The 24,349-nt window shown below is 48.3% G+C and overlaps 2 protein-coding genes across 9 annotated transcripts in view; one reads left to right on the forward strand and one right to left on the reverse strand.

Annotated features, from left to right (window-relative positions):
• Positions 1-14,901, reverse strand: part of LOC119459749 (receptor expression-enhancing protein 1-like) — a 199,491-nt gene extending 184,590 nt beyond the window's left edge. Inside the window, exon 1 of the mRNA XM_049666406.1 lies at positions 14,829-14,901. The gene's annotated coding sequence lies outside the window, so the exon portion shown is untranslated. The remainder of the gene's footprint in view (positions 1-14,828) is intronic.
• Positions 1-24,349, forward strand: part of LOC119459688 (lysine-specific demethylase 3A) — a 335,630-nt gene that overhangs the window by 134,755 nt on the left and 176,526 nt on the right. The window contains exon 1 of one of the 8 annotated variants that reach the window (XM_049666306.1): positions 10,904-11,030. The exons of the other annotated variants lie outside the window; for them this stretch is intronic. The gene's annotated coding sequence lies outside the window, so the exon portion shown is untranslated. Of the gene's footprint in view, positions 1-10,903; positions 11,031-24,349 lie in introns of those variants that run through there. 8 annotated transcript variants of the gene reach the window in all.

Here is a 24,349-nt window from a genome sequence, read left to right on the forward strand (position 1 = left end):
AAAATGTGTGCCGTAAAGTAAATATTGAAAATGTATATTAGTGTAATTATGTTAGTGTTTTAATTAGGCATTTTGATTTCTCGTAGAATTAATGGCCGCCTCATTGAGTAATTAAGCTCAAGGATTTGACACGTGTTATCTGCCACAGGCAAACTTTAAAATTTTGGTGCAGCTTAGAAAAGAGAGAGAGGGAAAAAAAAAAAAAAACCTCTATCATATATCCGTCCGACTCAGGTGAACAGGCTGCGCGTGTTCAGCTGGGACGAAGCTTTATCGGCGTGGTCCCACCTTGCTCATATCGGCCTGATTGATACTGACAGTTTGTTTACGCGTACCGCGCTTGTAGCTTTTCGCAACCACGTTTATTACGAAGGTATCGCGTATCCCGCGGTCATTTACACCGCTCTCGCTTTTTTGTATTCTTTACGTCATGCTCTATCGGTCTTTGAGCTCTTTCGCACATGCTTATATACTTTTTTCGTATGTTCACTCCGGCCTTTCGCATCTCTTTCTCTCTCGTGTTATGTGCTTTACTGATGGAGTGCTTCAGCGGTTGCAGTTCCTGCGGCACATTTCTTTCTGGCAGAAGTTTTGTAACCAGCAGCAATCGGAAGACAATCAAGCCCAGGGGAGGCATTCACAAAACTTAGTAAGAGTCGTTTGTCGCTGGCCCGCCGCCTTCGGTGACTGCAAGTTCGTTCTCCTATATTGTTGGCCAGTATCTTATCAGCTGCAGAAGAGTACAGACTGTTCCGTGAAAGCTCACCTCACAGTTAATGTGCGAGTGCCGTGGAAGCGGTCTTTGTAGACAATCAAAAGGTATGAGGTTGCAACCCACACGTTTTGCTTAACTTCGATAGCTTCGGGATTCATACATAGGTTGTAATGATTGTACTGGCAGACCAAGTGACCCTGGCTGAGTACATCATCACAGCGTAGTGCAGGTACCCCCAACATTTCATTATTATTATTATTATTATTATTATTATTATTATTATTATTATTATTATTATTATTATTATTATTAATTTTTTTTTAATTTTATACTGCTGTTCCATCTGATCTGTCTTGGTAACTTTATTTTTGTTTTCCTTTCGTTTGCGTCGGATTGCCATTCATACCCAGTCTGTATATTTTCCTGCGAAGTCAGCAGCCTGACATGGCTGAAGTCATGTTGGCCATTCAAAACTCTTGCTGTATTGTACCGTGGCTGACGGCGGCCTGTCGCTTACGCGGTGGTCCCAATGTTTTTGGACCGACTTGGACAGCGCCTTACGAGTGCCCATGCTTTGTAGCACTGTCGGGGGGAAGCTTCTTGCTCGCTCTGTGCAGCCTATACTGTGCGTTGATAATGCACGATATTCGATGCAAGTTCCTAAGGGTGATCGCTACTTCTAGATGCAGTTGTCGCTTCCTCTTCATCATCGTACGGCCTTCATTACCGCCACCTTTTACACTGTATTGCGTGTCATTTCTGCGAAGCAGGTGCTTATTTGGCAACGCGTTTACTGTGTGTTCAATTTCTCGTCACGGGCGGTGCAAGTTGTGCCTTCTGAACCGCCTGCCTGAAGACTTGGACCGCGCGCAATTCTTAACGGTGCTCCTCGAACCCCAGGGCCGCAGTGGCCGGCGACAGCTCTCAGTATAGACACCACGCTTGCACGGCGGATCCCCTTGCACTGGGGTGGGCTCTCTCTGCTGCTTCGGCCCCTTCCGGTTCGTTCGAGTGGGTGCCGTTTCCATGGCGACCCATCGACTTTTGGCAGGCGATCCATCCCTGTTTCGCCGTCCTGCCTCTGTAGACCGTGGCTTGCACGCTTGCGCATGCACAGGTGGCTAAGAAACCGGGCGTGCGTGCTGCGCTTGCGAAATGAATCTCGGTTGGGGGGCCGCGCCCTCTTTCCCAGGTTGCCCACAGCCGTTGATGTGCATCCACAGGGTTCCGTGCCCCGTGACCTTTAAGCCACTTTCGCAGTCGTCTTCTGGGTCTGTTTTTATTGCTATGGTGCCAGCGTTGGGTTGTTCGCTGTGCGTGCCGGAAACACAGCCCCCTGGTGCCGAGAACACGCACCATTTCGGTGGTCTTGTTCCATTTCTGTCTGGCCCTGCCACGCGAACGCGAGCGCGCCGCGCTCTTGCTGCAGGAATGCGCAGCCACCTGTAACTCTACTCGCTCTATAAGCACCTGTCTGACGCATAGCTCAGCGAAACGTACTAGAGCAATGGTGCGATTTCTTGACCACTTAATTTATCCGGTCCGAGCAACCGACGGCGAGCGCCGCAAAAGATACGCAGTAACTAAATGCGCGAAACCCATAGTGTCCGCGTGGGATATTTTTTTCCATGTCCCAGAACCCGCTATAGCGGATCGATGTATGCTAACGTGTTCTTGTTTTGTTTAAACTGATGATTTCCATGACTCATGAAACTGACGCTGCCTTTTAGAAGCAGCATGTTGCCTAAAGTAATTGATAAAAGTCGAATGGTGAGCATTAATTAATCGCCTTGCTGACAGTGAAGATTGCACTTTTACTGTTATCCGCCGACGCTAGTTATCAATTGACGAATAAATGCATTGTCCCACTGAGTTGTCTTAAAGGAAATTGCTTGATCTGCGATACAAGTGGCCGTTATATATACTACAGAACAAGACTTCCGTCGTGATTTTTTTTTATTATTATTATTATTGTGAAGCATGTCGGTGGCATACATCATAGCATAACTAAGTTGATACAGTGCTCAGCGTTTCCAGCGCGATAATTGGGCCGTATATGGCAGCTGGCGCTTATTTCTCCACCAATGATCGCGTTGGGTAATCGCTGGTTGGCCATATGCACTCGCAATGCGTCACAAGGCCTCTCGCTTTCATCGTGCACCACAGTGCATCATCTCGGTGTCCCCAGCGCCCACCGTTGGTACAAAAAGCGCCGGCAGCCATGCGCTTGGAGTATCGCGTTTGAATCGCAGAGCACTGTATGCAGTAAACAGCTAAGAAAAATGATGCGGTTACAAGCATGACGCAGTTTTGCCGACTGTGACGTTTGTATTGAAATTAAATTGACACTGCATAACGGAACAAAACCAAAATCTGACATGAAACTCGGAATAGTTCCAGAAGCCAGAAACTGCTCAAATGTGACATAATTACTCACTGAGGGCTGTTTATAGATTAATAATAATAATGCGTATTTCGATGTTGGCGGATAAAACAATATTGACTAAGATCAACCATGCAAGCACAGCATAGGCCAAGTAAAAAAAAAAAGTGGTGTGGTGTATGAATTGGTAGGATAAGTTTATATATATATATATATATATATATATATATATATATATATGTTTTGAGTAGTTTTTCAAGTGAAGACAATGTGACCTAGACATCGTCTTAACCCGGCTTGTGCAAACAGCCCCTGTGTTGAGCTGTTTCGTTTTTCGCTTGTTCGTGCGCCATTCCCGCTATATAGTCGTGTGCCATTCGCGGTAATCGATTTGTGGGTTCGGCTTCGGGATATCTAGCGCTGTATTGTTTAATTATTTTTCATTTTTGTCGCCCGTAGTTGTCCAGATTTTCAGAGACAGACCCAACCTGAGGCATCCAAATTCGCGGTGGCGAGTATATCGCAAATGGCGCGCTTCGTCGTGATTGCCAGCTGACCGTGAAATTACTGCAGATGAGTTGTTCCTCAGCTTGTCGTAAATGCTATTGGTCACGTGCTCGGGTGTCGTTGTACGCGATTCCCCTGTTGCCTCATTTCGTGCTGCCCCACTGCGTCGTCGAGCGGTCCGCTTTGCCGTACTTTTAAGAAAGACGGCGCCCGTGCTTTGAATAAGCGTAACTGTTCCTCGGTTTCCAGTTCTACGAAAGTGGGCGGGCTGAGTGTATGCCGTGCCAGCTTTGCGTGTTCCGCCAAGCGAGGCGGCCGCTGCCGAGCCGCGTATTAAGACACCTATCATTGTCCCGACTTTATTGCTCCGCGCTGCAATCCCGCAGGGGCCGTTTTCATTAAAGACAGCCCGAGTCCGGCACCAATTTCGTGTTGGTGTATGCGATAACGTGCCCCCCCCCCCCCCCCTTCTTTTTTTCTATCTTTTGTTCACTGCACTCGTTTCCGGCCCATTCTTTGCTGCTCGTGCGCCGCGGGCCGTCCGAGTTCAATTCTGTCTCTCGTTCTCTTGTTTTTTCCCTGTCGCCCACAATTCCTCCCCCGACCCTTCTCTCGAGGCCCTTTCTCTCTGCGCTTCCGCCACTCTGGGCACGCACTAGGGGAGAGAGAGAGAGAGAAAGAACAAAACAAAAATGAGCTGCGCACGGAGAGACTGAAATTGAAAATTTCGCCAGAGTTACGACCAGTCTGGCGGCAGCGGGCCCTGCCGCAGCGCGCTTGCCCGACGCCGCTGCCGGCGAGGCCATGCTGCAATGCGGGCTGCTCGCTCCACCCGCGCCGGCGGGGAGAAAGATCGCCCGGTGGAGAGGGGCTCCATCCATCCCGGAAACAATGCCCCTCGTCTTCCCCCCGCTCGGCCGTGTCGACCGTCGCCCATTGTGTGCGTGTGTTGCGCCTGCCACTCGGCGAAGCATTCCCCGAGTCTCTTTGTGTTTTCGTTTCTCTTTTCGGGCTCTCTCGCTACGCGGGATATTTTTATGGGACGCCGTTGAATCATCTCGCTGCTTTCCTCGGCCTTTCTCTCTCCCCTTGTCGTTCGCTGTCCGTTGCTGTTTTGTTTCTTGGCTGTGGGCGGTCTTTGTTTCGCATGAATCCAATCTGCGGTGCAGGGGGACACGCTGGGCTAAACAAGACTGTGTATATCGCTGTCCCTGACTTCTGTTACGTGCTTTGCTTCCCTTTCGTTCGCGATGCTTGACGTTTTTTCTTCATCCGCCTTTCTCCAAGCGACGCCCTTGAATGGGAAGGGTGTGGAGTTTTTTTTTTTTTTTTTTTTATGTTTATTGTCACTGCGTCGCGAAACGCCGCGACGCAGTGACAATAAACATAAACGCCCCTTCTCCTGCTACCGTTCGTATGCACGAGCTGCTGTAACAGTTCCCTTTCCTCAATCCTGCTGACATATTCAATAATTGGAATGTGCGCAATGGCGCGTCCGCCGTAGCTTTTCGCGTTGTCACAACATAACGGAATGTGATAGTGTTTCGTAGGCTTTGATCGCTAATGTACGTTTTGTTTTTCCCAGTGCGTACGACATATTCTAGCTTGACCTTGCTTCTGTCATGCTTTTCTTTTATTGTTCTGTTTTTGAGCGTGTTTAACTTTAGAGACGCTCAGCTGTATGCGCTTCCTGCTCGCGAAAAAAAAACTGCTGCGTTGGCCTTATTTTTTTTTTTTTTTTCTTGGAGATGTCGAATACGGCAGTCCTCTTAATTTTGTCAAGCTGGTTCTTCACGATTGTGGGTTTCCTTCGAAATCACGCCTAGACAATTTCCTTTTTAGAGCAGCGTGAATCATCTCGCGTATTGTTTGTCCATTGTATTCATCACAGTTACTCAGCACACGCGGCACGATTGTGCGTGAAGTATGATTTTTGTAACTGCGCATCGGGTTACCGTGCGCATGACGCAGCTGCGTAAGTAGATTTTAGCGTTAACGAGTGATCTGCAAATTATTTTTCAGGTTATGATAGTTTATGCAACAGCCAGCACTAGGTAAAACACCGCGTATTTCACTACGACGTGTTTAAAATAACTGCGATAATAAAATAAATATTAATTATCGTGTACGTTTACAGATGTCTCGACTGCTTCATTTCAAGGCTGTCGAAACTTCCACACAAACTTACTACGCGAAGCACTGATTTCGTTGCTTGCGAAAATCCTGGGGCAAAGTGTAGCGCCCTGTGACTTCGCTCACGTTATGTCCGCTTGTTTCGCGTGCATGGTAAAAAGAAAGGTGCGCGCAAACGCGTTACTGCAACAATGCTGGTAGAACTGTAATGTCTGTCTGGATGATGGAGTTGGACGGCCAAACAACACCGAGCCTAACAGAGACCGCCGCATGACCGCAGAATAATTTTAACCACCTGAGATTAGCGCACGTCTAACAAGTGTAGGGGAGTTTTCGCATTCCGCGCTCAAGGGCAACTAGAATATTGCACTGTGCGGGGGCTTTCATTGGTTGGAACAATGCGGCAATGTGCACAACGCGTCATTATCGGATTATTATCTTTTCAGCCATGTTTGCGCATAAAGCCGATAGTTGTCAGCTGCCCAAATAGTTCATAGCTGCCACCGGCTGTTCGGTTGGCAGATTCCCGGCCCCACCTGGAGCAGCGCGTGTCGGCGCAGGTTCCTCTTCTGACCTGTGTCCGCTCCCAGCCAGCCCCTCGGGGAAAGCGACGCGCGTTGCGTACGCGGCCCACATATCCGATGAGATAGCGACGCCGGCACGTTTGCGCATTCTTGGCCGCCGTAATCGCCATTACGAAAGTCTGCTGCTGGTGTCGCCTCGCGACAGCGGAGTGATAGCGGTGTCCGCTTTCGCCTACTCGTGCTTAGCTCCCGGCCACGGATACCGCCCGTCCTCGCTGGAATGCAATACGCGAGGCTTGCTCGCCTTTGCGTCGCCTCGTACCTGGAACAGCTTCTCATTTTGCGTAATGCTTGCAGCGGGTATGGTGTCCGTGCCGCGCTCCGGTGACAGCCTCCGAAGAAATTTCGCCAACTACGAATAGAATCCCGGAGGACAGATGAGAGAAAATCAAGTTACCGTGAAAGACAGCTCGCTGTTTGTCACGTTCTCGATTAGGCATGCGTGCGGTCATATACACGTACAGGTTTTTGTAAACGTGGCGTCATCAGTTCGTTTTCCTAGGCACGCTGCTCTCCTGCGCACTGCGTTAGTCTGCCGAATCTGTATCGACCGGATATCATAGCAACAAAGCTTTCCGCTGTTAGTAGTAGCAAGTGGTAACACAAGCCTCTCACTGAACTGAATAGGTAGTCACGAACATTTTTGGTCATATCGAATGCGTTGCTGTTAGAATTTGGCAGTAATATTTTTACGAATATGTGTGCTTGCAGCCACAATATCTACGTTCATTGGCGCGTATGTTTGCTCACGTGCCGTTTTTTGTAGCGATGTCGTAAGAAAATGAACGAAACGAAAAAGCGATATTATCCCTCGCTTCCCTTCCACCACATGCTCCAACTAGGAGGAGGGTTTGGTTGACTAATAACTGTCACACGGAGTTTCGTCCGTCTGAAGCAGCACGTATTTTTATTTGGCGTCGAGAATCACCGTTCTGCTCACTTGTAAGCCAACGCCGGAGCTCATTTCCACGTAGCGTGCTGCATTGCCTCGATGACCTCTATTTGACCTTGGCGGCCCGCGCTCGGCGGTGGAGCGCGCGAGTCGGGCCGATGTGTTCGCTCAGAACGGGGGCGATAAAACTCTTATCGTGTACTCCACAGCAGCTGTGTCCTCGATGCTTGGTGCGCACGGTCGCTTTTCTTTTTTTTTCTCTCCAGTACTAAGGGAAGGCAAATACAAAACACAACTTCAAGTCGCACCTGGGCATCGTGAGACAGGAGCTATGGGATTTAGCGCGTAAGCTACTCACGATAAATGCTACAGGCTAAGCGGAAATGTCACGAGTATAATGATCTAGCTCCATTCTCCGTATATATTCTCCGTATGAATATAACTGAGCAGCTGATGCTGCATCAAAATACTTTTTCGGTATAGTTACCGTCTGCAAACATGGCTGCATACCCGTCATTACTTGTTCTGATACCATTGCTGTGCCCGCATCCTGCAGCAATTCGGGCTGAAGCAAAGAAGTCCCACGAATTACATCACACGCAATGCCCGCTCGTCCTACGCTGTTCTTCGTGTGGGTGCACGGCGTAGGCACCATATCAACCTCTTGTATTACAGGGGACGCAAGCATGATTAGCGGTGCTCGCGGGGCTGTTTTCTTTGCGACCACAACGCGGGGCCGTCCATGCCGTGTGTGTGTGTTTCGCAGAAGCTGCTTCCGCGTGGATAGAGTAAGCATAATTAAGCCCTGCTTGTTTTCCTTTCCCGCCTCGCTGTCCAGCCGCGGCGAAGCAGTGCGGGCCTCGTTATCGTTTCGTCTCGTATTCTCGTTCCCGTATATGTATGTTCTGCAGCAGCCGAACGGAGGCGGGTCTGCGTGCGCTCATTCCCAACAACTCTTCTCCCTTTCGTCCATGCCGTCGTCTTGGTGGCCAGTGCTCGCTGGACCCCGGCACTCCATCAATGTCAGTCAAAAGCCCGCCTTAGTTCGTTGTCGCATGCCACGCTCGCACGTTCTGCAGGTCAACACCTATATGCTGCTTGCGCACGAAATCTCAAGCAACGAAATACTGAACAGTGAAATTACGTTTCACGGGGTGCCATTGTGGCGTCGACTGGACCGAGGACCAGTTAGTACTGCACGACGCGTTACACACGCCGAAGCATTTACAAGTGCTTGGAATGTTTGTGCGTATGCCCGTGTAGCGCGTGTAGGTAATGCCAGCTCTACAATTCGGATTCCTCTGTGCTATACTGAAACGCACTCGGTGCTGCCGATCCGCACCGTCTCGCTCGCTCCGGTTCTGCGCACAAATGCACTCCGTCTGTGGTTTGATAACGTCAGGTTTTTGTTCACTTTATTGGTCGCTACCGGGTCAGATGAGCGAGCGATTTTGCGGATCCGCTTCGCGCCTTTCGGCTCTTCGTTTTCACGGTGGTGCGTATCGTATAGCAGTCATTATTGCAAGCTCGCTTTTTTTTTTACCGACTGGAATGCGCGCACACGTATATGTCACGCTCTTTCGCCGCGGCTGCAGTCGTTCCGACAGCCGCGCAACGCTGCAGTTGGATGTTGTTGCTGCGGTTTTTATTTTTGTTTTGATCTCGCGACCGTGCCCCAACTGTTCGCAGTTGCAACCGCTGCTCTGCGCGCGTTTGGAATCCGAGTAACAGGAAGCAGAATTCTGCGATTCGTTGTTGAACGGCCTCTTTTTTATTTTTTCCGCTTGTATCCGTACGCGTTCAGACAATGTGATCTATTTATACGCCTGTGCACCCTTATGTCTCGGTGTTGTTGCCTGCCCGCGTAGCAGAATCGACCGCCTGAGATCCGCATCTATCGCCCATATTTGTAACTGACGGCTTCTCGAAGGCCGTGAGGTCAGTCCCATACTTGTTAATCTGTCGAGTAGGCACCGGGTGCCATTGCACATTTTCAGTCGTGTAGTTTCCGCCTCACTCAACCGGCGCGTGCGCGCTGTGCCCCGTTGGACTCGCTTTCCTATGGGCGGCTCCCGTGCGCGTCTTTTTCGGGCCAAGGTTAGCGGGCATGACGCAAGCGGCAGCGCGCGTCATGCAGGAAGCGAGGGGCTCTCGAAGATTGTAAAGGCGGCACCAAGGCCCGATAGAAAGTCCGTCGCTACGCGCCCAATGCGACGACCGAGCGCGGTCCGCGGGCGCCACCGGCATTCGCTGCACCAAGTGTTTTCGCTTTCCAAGTATCCTGGGTGGCAGCTTCCCCAGAAGAAATACCTCATGATTGCCAGCACTGATAGGGGGCTTTAATTTGGCACGATGGACTGCAGAACTTTAATGTTGGACATCTGGCGGATGCGTCTTATCTGCCACGGTTCAGGAAAAAAAAAAATCAACAAATATGAAAGCTGTATTGGCTTGAACTATATGGTGTTATCCCTGTAACAGTGGACGACCGTGTACGTACAGCCTTTGTCGTAATTCACGTGCTCGGGTGGATTTAGTGGTCGTTGGAGTGTGTACCATGTGGGTCTTCTCTCACCACTATTACGCTCGCGTGTATTCGAATAGAAGTTTTGAAACGGCTCTCCACGCCGAGTTGTTTCTTTCCCGAAAAAGCAGTGCACGGTTCGAACGAGATGTAACCTTTTTGTCTATGGGTTTAATTGCCGGTGCTCATTGAGCTTTATAAATGGCTGCGCCCAAATGTCGCGGCAGCTTTCTGCCCTATGTGCAAGGTAGCCCAGGCTGGAGAAGTATCCGCGGTTGCGCAGGTACGCATTTTTTCAGGTACCTCCGTGGAAACGTCAGAGGTACTGGTTGAATAGTATATACTATTTCGTATGTGCGATGAACGTGCTAGAAATTGTAAGTACTTACATCGTCGTCAGTATAACCCACCGTGCTTGAGAGGAAACATGAGTTCAAGAAATATTTTTACCCTCGCGACTACGTTACTGCACTGCGTCGCCGAGTTCTGCACAACAGCCACGCAGTACCACATTTCTCCTATATATCAAGTGCGATTTGTTGTGGCATTTCTTTACACCTGCCTACGTACATCTGAGCTGATGTTTACAGACCTATGGCGCTCATGTGCAGCGATTTCGGAGTATGCCACGCGCTAATTATTACACGCGACCCCTTGTCGCCGCACGGTGTACTCGTGAGCGAGTCAAGTCTGCGTTCCCGACACACACGTGGCTGGTAGCAAAACCGTTCACTTAGCGCGAGGGCTCTTGCAACGATTGTGCGCACTATTCCGGATGCATGACGTGGCGCATAGCGGCACCTGCAGTTCGCCTACACGTGGTGGTTGGTCTGAAGGCAAGCGCTATCAGCTGACTTGCATCCTGGAATTGCACTTCAGGGCGCAGTTGATACGGATGGCTGCTTGCCAGCACGTTGTACTTGTTGCGAGCTGATTCGGCTTCTGTTTCCTTCGCGATACTTTCTTTTTCTTCTGGCGTCACTCTCGAGCAGAGCGGATTCCTGTGCGTCTTCGGTCGTAAAACTGCCGCTCGCATACGGCGGCGGCGCGTGCTTGGATTGACGCATAAACATGTAAGCACTCCATGCTAAACAATCCTGCTGGAACAGCTGCGGCGCTACGATCTTCGTTGTACACGGGCGTGACCTCCCGAGGCTGCGTAGGCGGTTCTCGGCCTGCGCTATCTGAGTCTCGATAATGGCAGTTTCGTCGAGTTTCATCTCCAGCGCCGGAGGTTCCTGGTGCTGAGTGGCTGCGCATTTGACAAATTTCGCCGTTCCACCCTCGTTGGCGTGAGTGCCTCACCATGTGATGTTCTTAATATTTGCGCCCAGTCCTTTGACCAAGCTGACCATCTTTTATGAAGACAGTAGAGACGCGAATACCGCTGTATCCGTGGCTTTCTAAAGCCTTTGACTCTTCCCATGGGTGTGGCGTTCGTAGTGGTTTCCTCGTCTGATATATTTGTAGATATACAGGGTGTTTCAGCGAACACTTTCAATAATTCTTAAAAGTTGCCTGCGGGATAGCACAATTCTAGTTAATGAGCTGGTCTACTCGAAGAGGCGGACATTACTTGCACAAAAAATTGAAATGCATAATCGAATAATTAACAGAAATTCACTAATCTAATTACCTGATGGCCCATATTGCAATTTACAAATCGTAGCCGTGGAGTTCGCAAGGCGGATCCACTTGGAACGAATTCTCGGGATGACACCAGTTTCGAGATATTAATTCCCGAACTTTGCGGAGAAATGCAGTGAATTTCTGTTAATTATTCGGTTATGCATTTCAATTTTTTGTGCATGTAATGTCCGCCTCTTCGAGTAAACCAGCTCATGAACTAGAACTGGGCTATCTGCCACAGGCAACCTTAAATAAATTTTGAAAGTGTTCGCTGAAACACCCTGTATATAAACAACATGGGTCGTCACTGGATATGAGTGCCACACACCTCTCATCACCATTCTTCTCTTCACAGGCATTTCATACATGCCCTTCGTCCTCGTGACGCAGACAGATTCAGGTGACGAGGTCGCGGCGCATGTCATCTGCTACTGCGGCTAACTCGCTAAACTAGCTTCGCGTCATTGAAATTCGAACACTGCGTTGGATCTGCGTGGTCTTCGTGGGCATACACCGAGGGGAGAGGGAGCGAGCGCCAAAAAGAAGCGCGAGGTGCACGATCTGTGCAGCAGGCCAGACGAGCCCGTTTGAAGGAGCGTGCGTGGAGCCAGTTTGGCAGCGGTGGTTGACCGGGCGCCTCTGAACCCTGGGGACGTCGTCGGTCGGCCCGCCGAGCGCTTCTCGACTGGCCGTTCTCTCCTCTGCGGCACCATGTCTGCGAACACCGGGCGTCCGAAAGCAGCTCGTGGCGAAGGCGTCAGCAGGTATATGGGCCGCATATAATTCAAGTTTGCCGCAAGCTGGCAGTCCTCTGCGGCTTATGTGTTTCCGTACTTTTCCCATTAGTGCAAATCACAACTTTATAGATCGCCAGCGTGACGTTGGGTGGTGCAGCCCTTTCCGCATTACATTTAAAGGGACACTAAAGAGAAACAGGAAGTTCAGCTGGAATAACCTTCAGGAATGCATGCAGTTTTTGTTGGGTGCAAAAATATGAGTTATTAGCGGAGAAATTTGTAAACATAGACCAAACATCTCTTCCTCAATTTCTCTCACCCCAGATTCGGCGCTTAAGCAGTGTCGTCACGGATTTCATTGCTGTCAGCGAATCTGAGAGCGCCATGATACGTCACCGCATGCGTAAACGGTCGAGGCGCTCGCTCCATCATAGGCTGCATGGCCGCTGCGTTTGCGTTCGCTGCGACTTTTGCTAAGATGTTCTGTGGCCGCGATGGATACCGTTGCTGACCCTCAATCTTTCAACGAAGAGCTCGCCAGGAAAGCAGGACTGTATTTGAGCGACTTCAGTGAAACGGAGTGCGAAATGACCCTCCGTGCTCGCGCGGTAGGTGTTTCCGCGTACGATGGCGGTGAGCCGCTGGCCGCGCCGACGGAAAGCGAAGCCTCGTTTTCGTCAACGCCAGGCGACAATGTTCCCGATAGAACAAGCGTACTCGCTATGGTTTTTTACTGTTTGTATTAATGACATTCAGCACTCACCGAGCCGCCAGTTTGCTGCTGCAGGGGCATCTGTAGGGTATTTGATGAAGGCGACATTGATGGAACAGCTGCTCGAGAAAAGACTGGCCTCTGGGGCACGCCAAGATACTTTTCGAAAGCAGGATAATCCGAGGGCGAGAAATGCAGAGAGCACACCATCGGTTTCTCTGGCTCTTTTTGCAGTTTTATCATCGGCAGAGCACTGAGCCATTGCGAACGCCGGGGAGCCGGGTCTCATCGCGCGGCTTCACATGAAAGGACACAATCGGGTCAACACTGCCGCTGCCCCTCAGCAAGCGCCTTGGGCCATTTATACAGCCCTCAACACTACACACGAGGCATTTTCTGGCTCTTTCCCGCGAAGTCAACGTTTTTCGAACCACGCAACACGCAACCAAACACTGCGACACTGTAGAGCCGAACAGGCGCGCACGATGATGCACGTAGCAAAAACGAAACTACGAAACTATCACGACCGCATGTAACACCACGCCATTTTTTCTTATTGCTTATTTAATTTTGCGGTAAACTTGTGCGTCGTCGCTTGAAACGGCTTAAAAAGTTGGCAAATGCTGTTTATGTACGTTTAAGGTGTATTTCATTTTGCGTTTTATTATCAGCGAGAAATCGCTCTCGACCAATCGCGACCGGCCTGCATTTGTAATCTCCGACGTCACGAACGTGTAGTGCGAGAATTCCGAAGGGGCGTCAGCACCTATCCTTCAGTTTTTCGCTATTTTCTCGCTTATTAAACATCTGTTCGCAGTAAGAATGGTATGTCTGTGGTCGTTATAGGATAACCTACCATTAAAGCTGAACTTCCGGTTTCTCTTTAGTGTCTAATTTATTTACGTAATTTTCTGGCACGGTAGACCTGCTTTCCAAACGTGCGTGTACAGGGCTTGTCGTGGAGGAGCGTTAGTCAGCGGCCATGAGGTAGGGGCGGTAGTATTTTTCTGGGCCACCGCCGTAAATTCCAATAACCCACGTGACCATTTCCAAGGTAAAGGAAACCGGTCAGGGGCAGACGGGAAACCTACACCTCAGAAATAAGGTCTGCAGCGTATTGAGCGCTGGCCCGAGGCCGGTCACTGGTTCTGTATGCCTGCCGTTCGCGCTTAATGGTAATTCGAGTGAAAGTTACTGAAAATGAAATTGCCAAGCGTAGTCAAATTGTAAGAGCACCAAACGCGATGCTGCCTATCGTGCCTCCGTTTCTCGTTTATGCAATGTCGTGCAGGACTAGCGCAATGGCTCTTGTAGAGCGCAGCCATCCGAAAGCGTGCGCGCGCGCGGGGGGGGGGCAAGGTTGACCCTGGCGTGCATTTCTCGCTCGACGAGGACGCCGCTGCGGCGGCCGCCGTGCCACGGTGGCCGTGTCGTGCTGTTCTTGTTCGAGCGAAGTTCGAGGTTCGTGGCGAAAAGCATAACTTCGTGCTACAGTGCAGTGCGCGGTCCTTTGACGTGCGCCCCTCCGTGGACGCGCAGAGGGTGGAGGCGATTCCGCCCTTTATCGCGAAAGTGGCCCGGCTTGTAATGCGGTAATCCCATCGTGATAGTGCAGCTGGCGACACTGCGTTTACTCGTCGGTGGAGCGCTGTCCTTTGCCGTGGTTCTCTGATGTCTGCAGCCTGCGATGAGTCAAAACGGTGTGACCTTTGCCACACTGCTGGCCACACGGAACCAATCGATTCGGAGTTGTGGGTCCTTCTGCCGTTACCAGAAAAACGCAAAATGTTTTGTCGGTGGCTGCTGAAATGGTTAAAGTTCTCACACCGTCCGGTCACACCGGACGGTGTGAGTGCTTGTCTGCGCAAAGTTCTGTCGTAACTTGTCGCAGATGTCGGCACTAGCTTGGGCGTCACACAAGCGCACAGGTGACGCTTGCGAAGCGTGTTTCAGCGAGGCGTGAATGAGAAAGCTGCCGACGAAATGTAATATCTTCATGAAACAAAACTTACCCGTTGTCAGTGGCAGAAGAGCCGCTAGAGCTGATCAGGACCACGGCGCAGGTATTAGTCCTGAAGGCCACTGCACCAATAAAGATGAAATTTACTGGTGAGAGCAGGGGATGAAAAGTGACGGCTTTCTCAGTGTATATGCATTTGTAAAATCTCATATCTGTATCAGTAAATCGGTTATTGCGTGGAAGCTGAATGCTCATTGTGGGGATTTAATATCCTTGCTGCAAAATTGGTGTCAAGGGCTTCGTGTTTTATGTGCCAGCTAGCACCAGGGATAAACGTTTTTTTTTTCTTGCTTTTTTTTTTACCCGCTGTGTGCTAAAAATAGGTGCATACCTGGATATATCTGATATGGAAGGACAATGCAGTGCCGATTTGTATTGCATGTGCATACAATTCAAGTCATTTACACCATAAAGAGTAGAGGGAAAAAAGTTCTATATGTTGTCTCAAACTGGTGCTCGTGGTGTGAGTTGCTCTATTCCTTTGTTATATTTGATGCATTTTTTTTTTTTTACATCAAAAAGCTCGTTCCTCTCGGCCTCTTGCACAACACCTGCTCATCTCGAACAGAGTCGTTTGCTGCTGACCCTTCGCTTGCTAAGAGTGCATATACCGAGAATGCCTCCCTATGTTTTCTCCGAGTTTCCTCAGGGCCATTGCCTCTCAATACTGTCACGTTGTAGTGACGGTGAAGAACGACACAGTTGCACTAGCTGGGCATGCATATAAATCATAAATAGGCTTGGTCCTTCCCAGGTTTGGTTTCACCTGTCATGGGCAGTGACAAATCACTTGTTCATAGTGGAAACACATGAGGCTGGTACAGTCGTGGGTTGCTTTTTTTCTTTCTTTCTTTTTTTTTTTTGAAGACGTAAAAAGAAAAACGGAAAACGAAAGAAAAAAAAAAAGACGCGCGTCTCATCTATAGGACGGTTACGAAACATTTATTCTTGTTCCTGCACGTTTAATTGACATGACGTTTGAGTGCGTAGTGTGTCACATTGTCCCTGCACAAGGCACAGGCTCTGCCTTTTTCGCTCACTTCGCCTTTTAGCACCGCGAAAGCGTGTACACAACTCGCTGTCGTCTATTTCAAACGGCGCTGACGTCGCCTGCTGAAGCCATCAACAGAATCCTTATGGTTCTTTCTAAAGGAATCCTTGAAGGGGGCGAGCCCTTGATTTCGTTTAAGGCTTTTTGTATGCTCGGAGACCCTCGGTGACGGCAGTTGCGGCATTTCGCTTTGCTAAATGCGCATAGCGAAAGCGAGGAGGAGGCCAGAGGTAACTTGTATGACGCAACACTCGCCTGCGAGTCGGTATTACGGTATGAAACCTGCAACACACTAATAAAAAAAAGCTTGTAAGTCGCTGCCTTTTCCTTCGCGACAAAATTAGACGCGATGCAGTGCTCATTCATTTGATGCGGAGCACGATTTCCACGCGCGTTGTTCAATCGCCTGCTCGATGACGTTCGGTTTTATTCGACCAGTATATTTGCTGATCACGTCCACTCTTTCCACGACCGTGCTGCATGCAGTTGCGCGCATTGCTACTACCCCCTAGCTGGGAGTGCATTTTGGCGCCGAAGCGCGCGCCCGAATGACCTCGTCGTACGTTTTTTCGCCGTCCTCTGTCGCATCTGGTGTGTACCTAAAATGTGGCAAATAAAGAGTATGCCAGGCCATGCAGCTTAAAGGGACATTCACCGGCAATATTGGGCTAAGTGTATTAATAAATTGCGTGTCTCCAATGCCAAAGGGGCCATTCTTACCGTGAAAGGAGCCTTTCTAAGGCAGAAAGAACGCGATGACGAAAGATGGGTGGCCGCCCTCAGGTACCCGCACCGGTTCTTCGTGACGTCATGGATTTTGACACTGCCTATTTCGATTCAGTTAACTGTCCATCGGTGATACCCGCCGAGGTAGCCAAGTGGCCATGGCGTTAGCTGCTGGGGTCGCGGGTTCGCGATCGCGGCGGCCGCATTTTGGTGGGGGGCGAAATGGGGAAAAAAGAATAAATAGAAACTGCTGCTTGTTTATAGCGTGTATTGGGTGCACGTTAAGGAATCCCAGGTGGTCAAAATTAAACCGGAGTCCGCCACTACGGCGTGTCTCATAATCAAATCGTGGTTTCGGCACGTAAAACCCCACTTTTTTTTTTTTTTTTTTGGTCCTCTGTCCTTTGGTTAAGGACGAAGTAGCATTCTAAAAGGATAAAACCACTCAACCTAGGGAGAATCGTGAACTATTCATGCGCCAAAGCGACCCAAAGTACGACTTCTTTGAAATCCGTGACTTCTTATTGACGGACCGGCACTCATGCTTCGGCCTTCAGTTTCTCCCGCAATAATTACACATTTTTCTGCCAAATGAAATTAGTTCTGACAAATACATGCTTGCATTACTCGTTAATTTCTTTCAGTGAACGACAAAAATCATACTAAACAAGATTATTTACGTAACGAAGCGGTCACGGCGATCAGTATATTCTAAAGCAGAAACAAAAAATAATTAGCATTTCGTTTCCGTGCTACGCGTCCTCTGCCGTAGGCAAAAGCGGTACTTCGGAGATCGCGAGAAACGTAACGTGTTACAATCCAAGCCGTTAAGTGTTCTGGAGATCCGTGTTAGGGAACATGTTATGGCAACGAAGGTAAGCTTAACAGCCTGTCGTATTTGCACGGCATCTGTACTTTATCGACTTTAGAAATTTCCGGCTTCTTGTGTCTTCACAACGCGGGCTTCCCGGAAGCGAGCGAATCCCGCTTGCGTTTGGGAGGAGTGGAACGTGGCATCGGGCCCGCCTGACCTGTTCGTCGTCGAGCGCACATCGATCGGCGCCTACGCGACGGATGGCCTTCCCGGCATGCCGCTGTGTCTGACCCGGTCCCGAATGGAACCGAGCGGCGACGACGAACGGCAGGGCTCGCTCGGTCCCTAATTAAAAACACTCTGTCGCTTCTTCCGAGAACGTATCGGGCGGGCACGGCTTCTCTGCCCGACGTCGCGCCTGCTCCCACTCTCGGGCTCGCTCCACCTGTGTCGTTTCTGAGCTCTCGGCATATGCGACGATGGCTTGAAAACACGATTCATTGGTGTCCTTTGAGTTGTTTTTGTATAACATCTCACACTATACTGCAATGGCCATTTACGGGCTGCAGCTTGTATCAATGAATACTGCCGTCGTTGGGATCGGCGGCGCTAATTTTAGCCTGGCGTGTTTTCGTTTTTCGGCGTTTGAGGGCTTTGTTAATAAAGGTTCCGCGGCAAGCTCGTGCTGTGTGCGGCAGCCTTCCGCTTCACTAGATCACTCATTTGTCGCTCTGATATCAACGAATTTCACGCATGGATGCGTCCAGCATAGCAGGGAGTGCGAGCAGTCAAAGGGCGGCGTCCTGCAGGTTGCAAGGGTCGGCGACTGGCTGCGCGTCTGACTTATTCCTCTCTGTGCAGCGCTCATTCTTCCACGCATACATCGATGCTTGCCTTAGTCTTGTGCAGGCCCTTTCACGTTCATAGGCGTCAGTTTGTGCGCCAACATTTGCCGCTGCTGTTTTCGAAAGACCCCCGCACGCTTCCTTGAAGTATGTGACTGTTAAAACAACGTACAGTCAAGGGCATGCCAGACCTTGGATCGAAGATATGTATGGGGGATTCCGCAAGTGTCTGTGGTCACGATCAGAGGGCTGGTATGGTAGAAAGGAAGTGAAGATTAGACGAACGGCGATGGCATACCGTATTTACTCGTGTAAGGCCGGCATCCCCACTTTTGATTGAGAAAATGTAAAGAAAAAAAAATTTCACTGACATAATGCCGATTGACTAACCGTAAATTTCCGCCAGAAACTAGTTTAATCGTCAGCAGGACAACTAGATATAATGATAGGTGTCCTGCCGGCGACGGCATTGTCACCATCACCGTATCTTGCTCTCGGCACCAAACCGCAACATTGGTCGCCGGCTCCGACAGAGAGAACCGGCTCCGACGAAGCGGGGCTGGTCGGCGGTTTTGGCGGGCGTCATGGAAGTTCGTCCTTAAAATATTTGTACCGGCAAACCACAATGGCGATCGGGCGTGAGGTCACGTGCACGGGGTGGACTTACGGCCACGTCAACGCGTGAAGTGTCCGCGGGCGAACAACCGGCAACTATACCGCTAACGCCTATCATGCTTGCTTGTGTGCATACTAAACGGAACGGCGAAAGCTCGCGTTTAGGCATCAAGTCAATCCAAGCGGCTTTTGCGCAGCACAGCCTAAACTGCATGGAGGAAGGAAAAAAACTAGGAGGGAGCGTCACGTGACAATCTTGAAGCCTAGTCATAAAAAATTTAGAGGAATGGAATGATGGGAAATAGGCCCTCACGTGATAGGCAAGCGGTAGATTTTACTCGGCTCGCTTCGGTGGCTTCGGTTTCGTCTGCTGCGGGGGTTTCAGAATATGCGCACATACTCAGCGCGGCAAACGCGCGCCGAGGTTAGTGAAGGAATTCGAGTGTGTGAAGCAGTTGAGTCTCGCCGCCTAATTAGCGGACAGGCGCCAAGGCTGTTGCGAACGAAGGCGCGCCGAACAACCCGGGAGGACCACCTCAAGGACGACTGGTTGCGTTTCGGTGTGGTTTCAGGGAAACGAGGGAACCTTTCGCCCTGCAAACGTGTGAAGGCAACCAAGCCGCCCTTCCGACGACGATTCGTTGCGTTTGACGACGTCTTCTGGGAAACAATGATGCCTTTCGCCCCCGCAAAATGTGCACGCGATTAAGCGAGCGTACAGGATCCGAAGCGACTGTCCCTACGGGAAAAAAATGCGTCCTGTCTTGTGCCCAAGGATGGACTGGCGAGCCGGAGACTCCGAACATATTTAGGGCCGTGCCGGCCCGTAGCGCAGTCGACACTGTTGCTCGAGATCTGCTCAAAGTCTTCGGCCTCTTAGCAGACCGGCGAGAACTCCCGTCAGCAGTAGGCGCACCTGCGTGATGAAGTGTTTTGTGCCAGGATGCCCTAATCGAACAGAAAATCGGCGCGATGGCCTGTCCTTCCATAGGTAAGCACAATGAACGTTTCTTTTATTTATGAAAATGGAACTGCAATATTCGCGATCGTTAGTGACTACGTGCTCGTGTGAATTATAACTGACGAAATAGTGGTGCAATACTATTCAAGCCATTTTTTTTCCAACTTTGTCATAATTCCCCCTAAGTGTTAAACATTTATTTCTCTTTAAAGTACTTATATCAGCTAGCGTACACTCCTAAAAAGGTACGATGTGAAACTATTTATTGTCGAAGAATTACATTTCCTGCTATAAAAATTATTATTGACCGAATTTTGTATGTATTTCTTGTGGCTGAAAACAATCAAAATTGAAATAAAACTAATTAATTGAAGAAACCATGAACGATTAGTCTTCACATAACATACCAAGTTTTGCAATAGTTGCCAAGAACAATAATTTTGTAGAGAATATTCTGCTCGTTTTAAACTAATTTAACTAAATTTTACTAATTTAAACTTTAAATTTAAACTAAATTTTAAATGAAGCCAATGGTGTCGCGATTAGTCCCGGGTTTTAGCTTCAACTGTGCATCTGGTGTTTCATTTGCACGGTCAGCAATTTGAAGTTATGTTGCAGTAAGCAGTCCCTCCTCATTGCACTTGGTCTATTTTGTCCAGTCTCCCAGTCCAAGGCCCTCCAGGACGCTCAAGGGTGAAGCTTCTGCAGCACTGCCTGCACACAACCCAGCGACACCTCGAACAGCAAGGCATACTATGGTGAGGATAATACTCGACCACTACAATTTTTACATACTTGTTTCCTTAGGTAGCTGCAAGTGAAGTGGCATATATTTTCGTGGCAACTGTTTAATAGCTCAAGCATAATAAATGTCACTCATTGAACTGCACTTGGACACTAACATTTATGATCATGGCAACCATCTAATTAAATACTGAAACATTCATATTTGTTCGCAGCGGTATGAGTTTCCTCAGGGTTTGCATTAAACACCAATTATCGGCCAATAATCCTTTTTCAATTTTTCTTTTCCATTCAAATGACACAATAACTAGAAGACCAACAGGTTTTTCACAATGTTCTATGCTCTTTATATGTTCGATCGGTCACAATGAGCCGTGATATATGAGCTCAGTATATTTTGCCCACTCAAACTAAAAGGCTTCTTTAAAACATCTCTCATTGAACTATGCTACATTGGCCTCTTCTGTGTTAGTTGTTTTGTACTTTTACCTTTCCTGCCTGGGCCCAGATGGGCCTGCAGTATTCAGCAAATAAATAAACAAACAAAATTAAGTGGCACTAGCAAGCTCGTGTGGATGGCAGTTTTATGCCCCCACAGTTTTTCAGTTCACAAAAGTGTAAACGGAAACCGGCGTGAGCAATGTAATGACCTAAAATTTAGCATTATATTCGTCATAACTTGCACAAGAGTGTATGCCACAATAATTAAGTACTTTGTTCTGCGTACGTGCTTTGTGTCATGTTGGTCGCTCATGCACCTGTTACAGCGCGTGATATTTTGCAGCCACAGCCAGCAGAAGACGCACCTGAAAAGGCCTTTCTGAGGCATGAAGTATGGCGTTACACAATTACAAACTGCGACCAAGAAGAAGATGAAGACTCTACGGCAATCCCATCAACACCTTTTTCAAAAGGTTGCTCATCTCGAAAATGTCATAGAAGATTTATCTGACAATCGCATTCTAGGAAATGAGGATGTCGCCATATTGCAGAGTCTTGTTGGGGCAAAAAAAAAGACTTGCTCATGCGTCAACTGCCACATAAGTCTGGTGCCAGCAATGTCACCCGCTTACTCGCCAGAGCTCAGGCCATTTGCACTGACTTTGCATTTTTATTCCCCTAGAGCATACAGATATGTACGAGCTGTTTTCAACACATGCCTCCTGCATCTAAAGACACTGTGTAAATGATATCAATCCATTGATAGGGCTGCTGACTTTTCAAAAGAGGAAATGACTGCATTGGCTATCAAGGTAAAGCACGGCTCTCCACATTATGCAATCTGGTTGTGGATGAGATGGCCATTCAAAGAAGTAGTGTGGGATGGGATAAGCTTCCATGGATATGTTGACATGGGCATTGATGTCAATGATGACAGCTTTCCAGTTGCCTAAGATGCATTTGTTTTAATGCTTGTTGCAATCAATGGCAGATGGAAGCTGCCGATTGGCTACTTTCTAGTGCATGGCCTTGGTGGTGAGCAGAGGCGCAATTTGGTGCTGCAAGCTGCTAGCTTCACTCACGAAAAAGGTGCCCACATTTTGAGTTTGAGCCTGCGATGGCGCTGCAGCGAATTTGTCATTGCTGCACAGCCTTGGCTGCAAGATGGACCTGACTGAGCTGGATGCTTCTTTTCCACATCCAGTGACAAAAAAAGCTTTTCTTTGCCATGTTGGATCCCTGTCACATGTTGAAGCTACTGCGGCACACCCTGTTTGATAAAAAGGCTATTGTGATACGAACAAACAGTTCATATTGTTGAAACACATTGATGATCTGCATGAAATCCAGTACACAGAGGGCCTACATTTGTCAAACAAACTTAGACAAGCACATATTACCTGGAAAAACCAGCCCATGAAAGTCTCATTGTTGGCTCAAACGTTTAGTCAATCGGTAGCAGATGCTCTTAGTGACTGCAGAGCTCAAAAAAATTCAATGTTTTCAAATTCCTTGCCAACAGAAGAGTTTATCAGACATGTCAACAACGCATTTGACATTTTAAATTCAAGACATCCAAGGCAAGAAGAATAGAAAGGACCGCTGTGTCCTGAAAATGTGGCTCCTGTCACTGTGTATGTCAAAGAACTTATGGCCTACTTTTGCTCGCTTAGGGAGTCTGCAGCTGGTAAACTAATGACAGGGACCACCCAAAAGACAGGCTTCATTCGCTTTGTGGTGTGCTTAGACAACCGTCTATACAACCACTTGGTTACAGAAAATGACCTATTGGCATATCTTTCGACTTCCAAGCTCAGTCAGGACCACCTTGAGTTACTTTTTTGCTGCAATAAAATCATTTGGGGGCTGCAATCACAACCCAACAGCAAAGCAGTTTGCAGCAGCATTGAAGCGTCTGATAGTTCGTAATGAGGTCAAGGACATTGATGGCGGAAATTGCTTTCTATTGGAACACATCGAAATTCTCTTTGTACGCTCCTTTGAAAAAACCATACTCCATCGATGTAATTAACCTCACTGCCCCTCAGAGAAGCCCTGCAGCCAGTGAACCACTCACAGAAGCAATTTTACAGGATCATGGTTACTCAGCTACCCAGGCAGGGTGTCTGAGCTTGGGTGCCTGCGGCTCGCAGTACTGGAAGAATTGCTAGACAAGTTTTCTCGTGGGTGAATTATGTTCATGATGGCCCACAATTAATTCCTTTATCCATCAACTTGAGCTGTCCCACCAGGTTTTATGTTAAGGCATTTATTTGTTTTTTGAGTGACTTTGTAAAGTGCATATATTGTTCAAGAGCGTTGTATGCAGATGTCAAACTTTTATAGAGGGAAAATGTGATACCTTATTGTAAGTTCTGCAAGTACATGTTTGTTGTCTTGCTGAATGCTGTAGCTTGAATCGCCTGCATGCAAATTATGCTTAAACAATTGTTCTGTTCAGCCCAAGCTAAACAGTGTGGACAATGACGGTAGGTTAGCTGGCCTACCTTTCACTAGAGCAAACTGTGTGATGACATGGACATGCTGTGAATGCTCTCAATGGATTATGTGTGAGCTAGGTATACGCTTGAGGATGACAATGTTTTTTTAATGTTTATCCTGTATGTCTTTTACCTGACCTTTGTGGAAATTTGCCACTGCCACCTGGAATACCGTTGGTGTTACTATTTAAATAATTTAATGTGCTCACTCTGTTCACTTGCTTTACAATAGCCTTTTATGATGCCAGATTCACTGTAACCACAAACATTTGGTGTATACCACTCAATGAGTGTTTTAAATACTGTGAAATATTCATTCATTTGAGGTTCACAACGTAATAGAGCCGTCGCGTCCTAATTGTGGTGTGTTGGCTCAGCTTCGACGGTGCTAACTTTTTTTGTGGGTATGTGATACAACATAAGCTTTGTTGTACATTTTACTTGCAGCAAAATGCATTGTATTTTAATGTTGACATACTTACTTTGTGGGTCTGACCTCACATCAATTGTTTCAACTTTGACTTTGTGAACTACCACTCTTTTTTTAATTTCTGCATATGTATTGCTTACTTTTCTGACAAGCACAATCACCGAAGCCTTTCGATATTTGTGAGGACAGCGCAGATATAAATATTATGCAATTATAGCCCTGTATTGAAGGCGTTGCATACAAGGCATTGTAAGCAAAACTGCAGCTACATTCAAGGACAGCTGATCCCATTGACCAGTTTTATTAAAGGTATCAGTATTACGTGTGATATAGTTTACTTTGAATAACATTATTATACAAATGCCCTGTGGCATACAAGTATGCT

The sequence above is a fragment of the Dermacentor silvarum genome, chromosome 1 (assembly GCF_013339745.2).
Source record: "Dermacentor silvarum isolate Dsil-2018 chromosome 1, BIME_Dsil_1.4, whole genome shotgun sequence".
Taxonomy (NCBI): Eukaryota; Metazoa; Arthropoda; class Arachnida; order Ixodida; family Ixodidae; genus Dermacentor; species Dermacentor silvarum.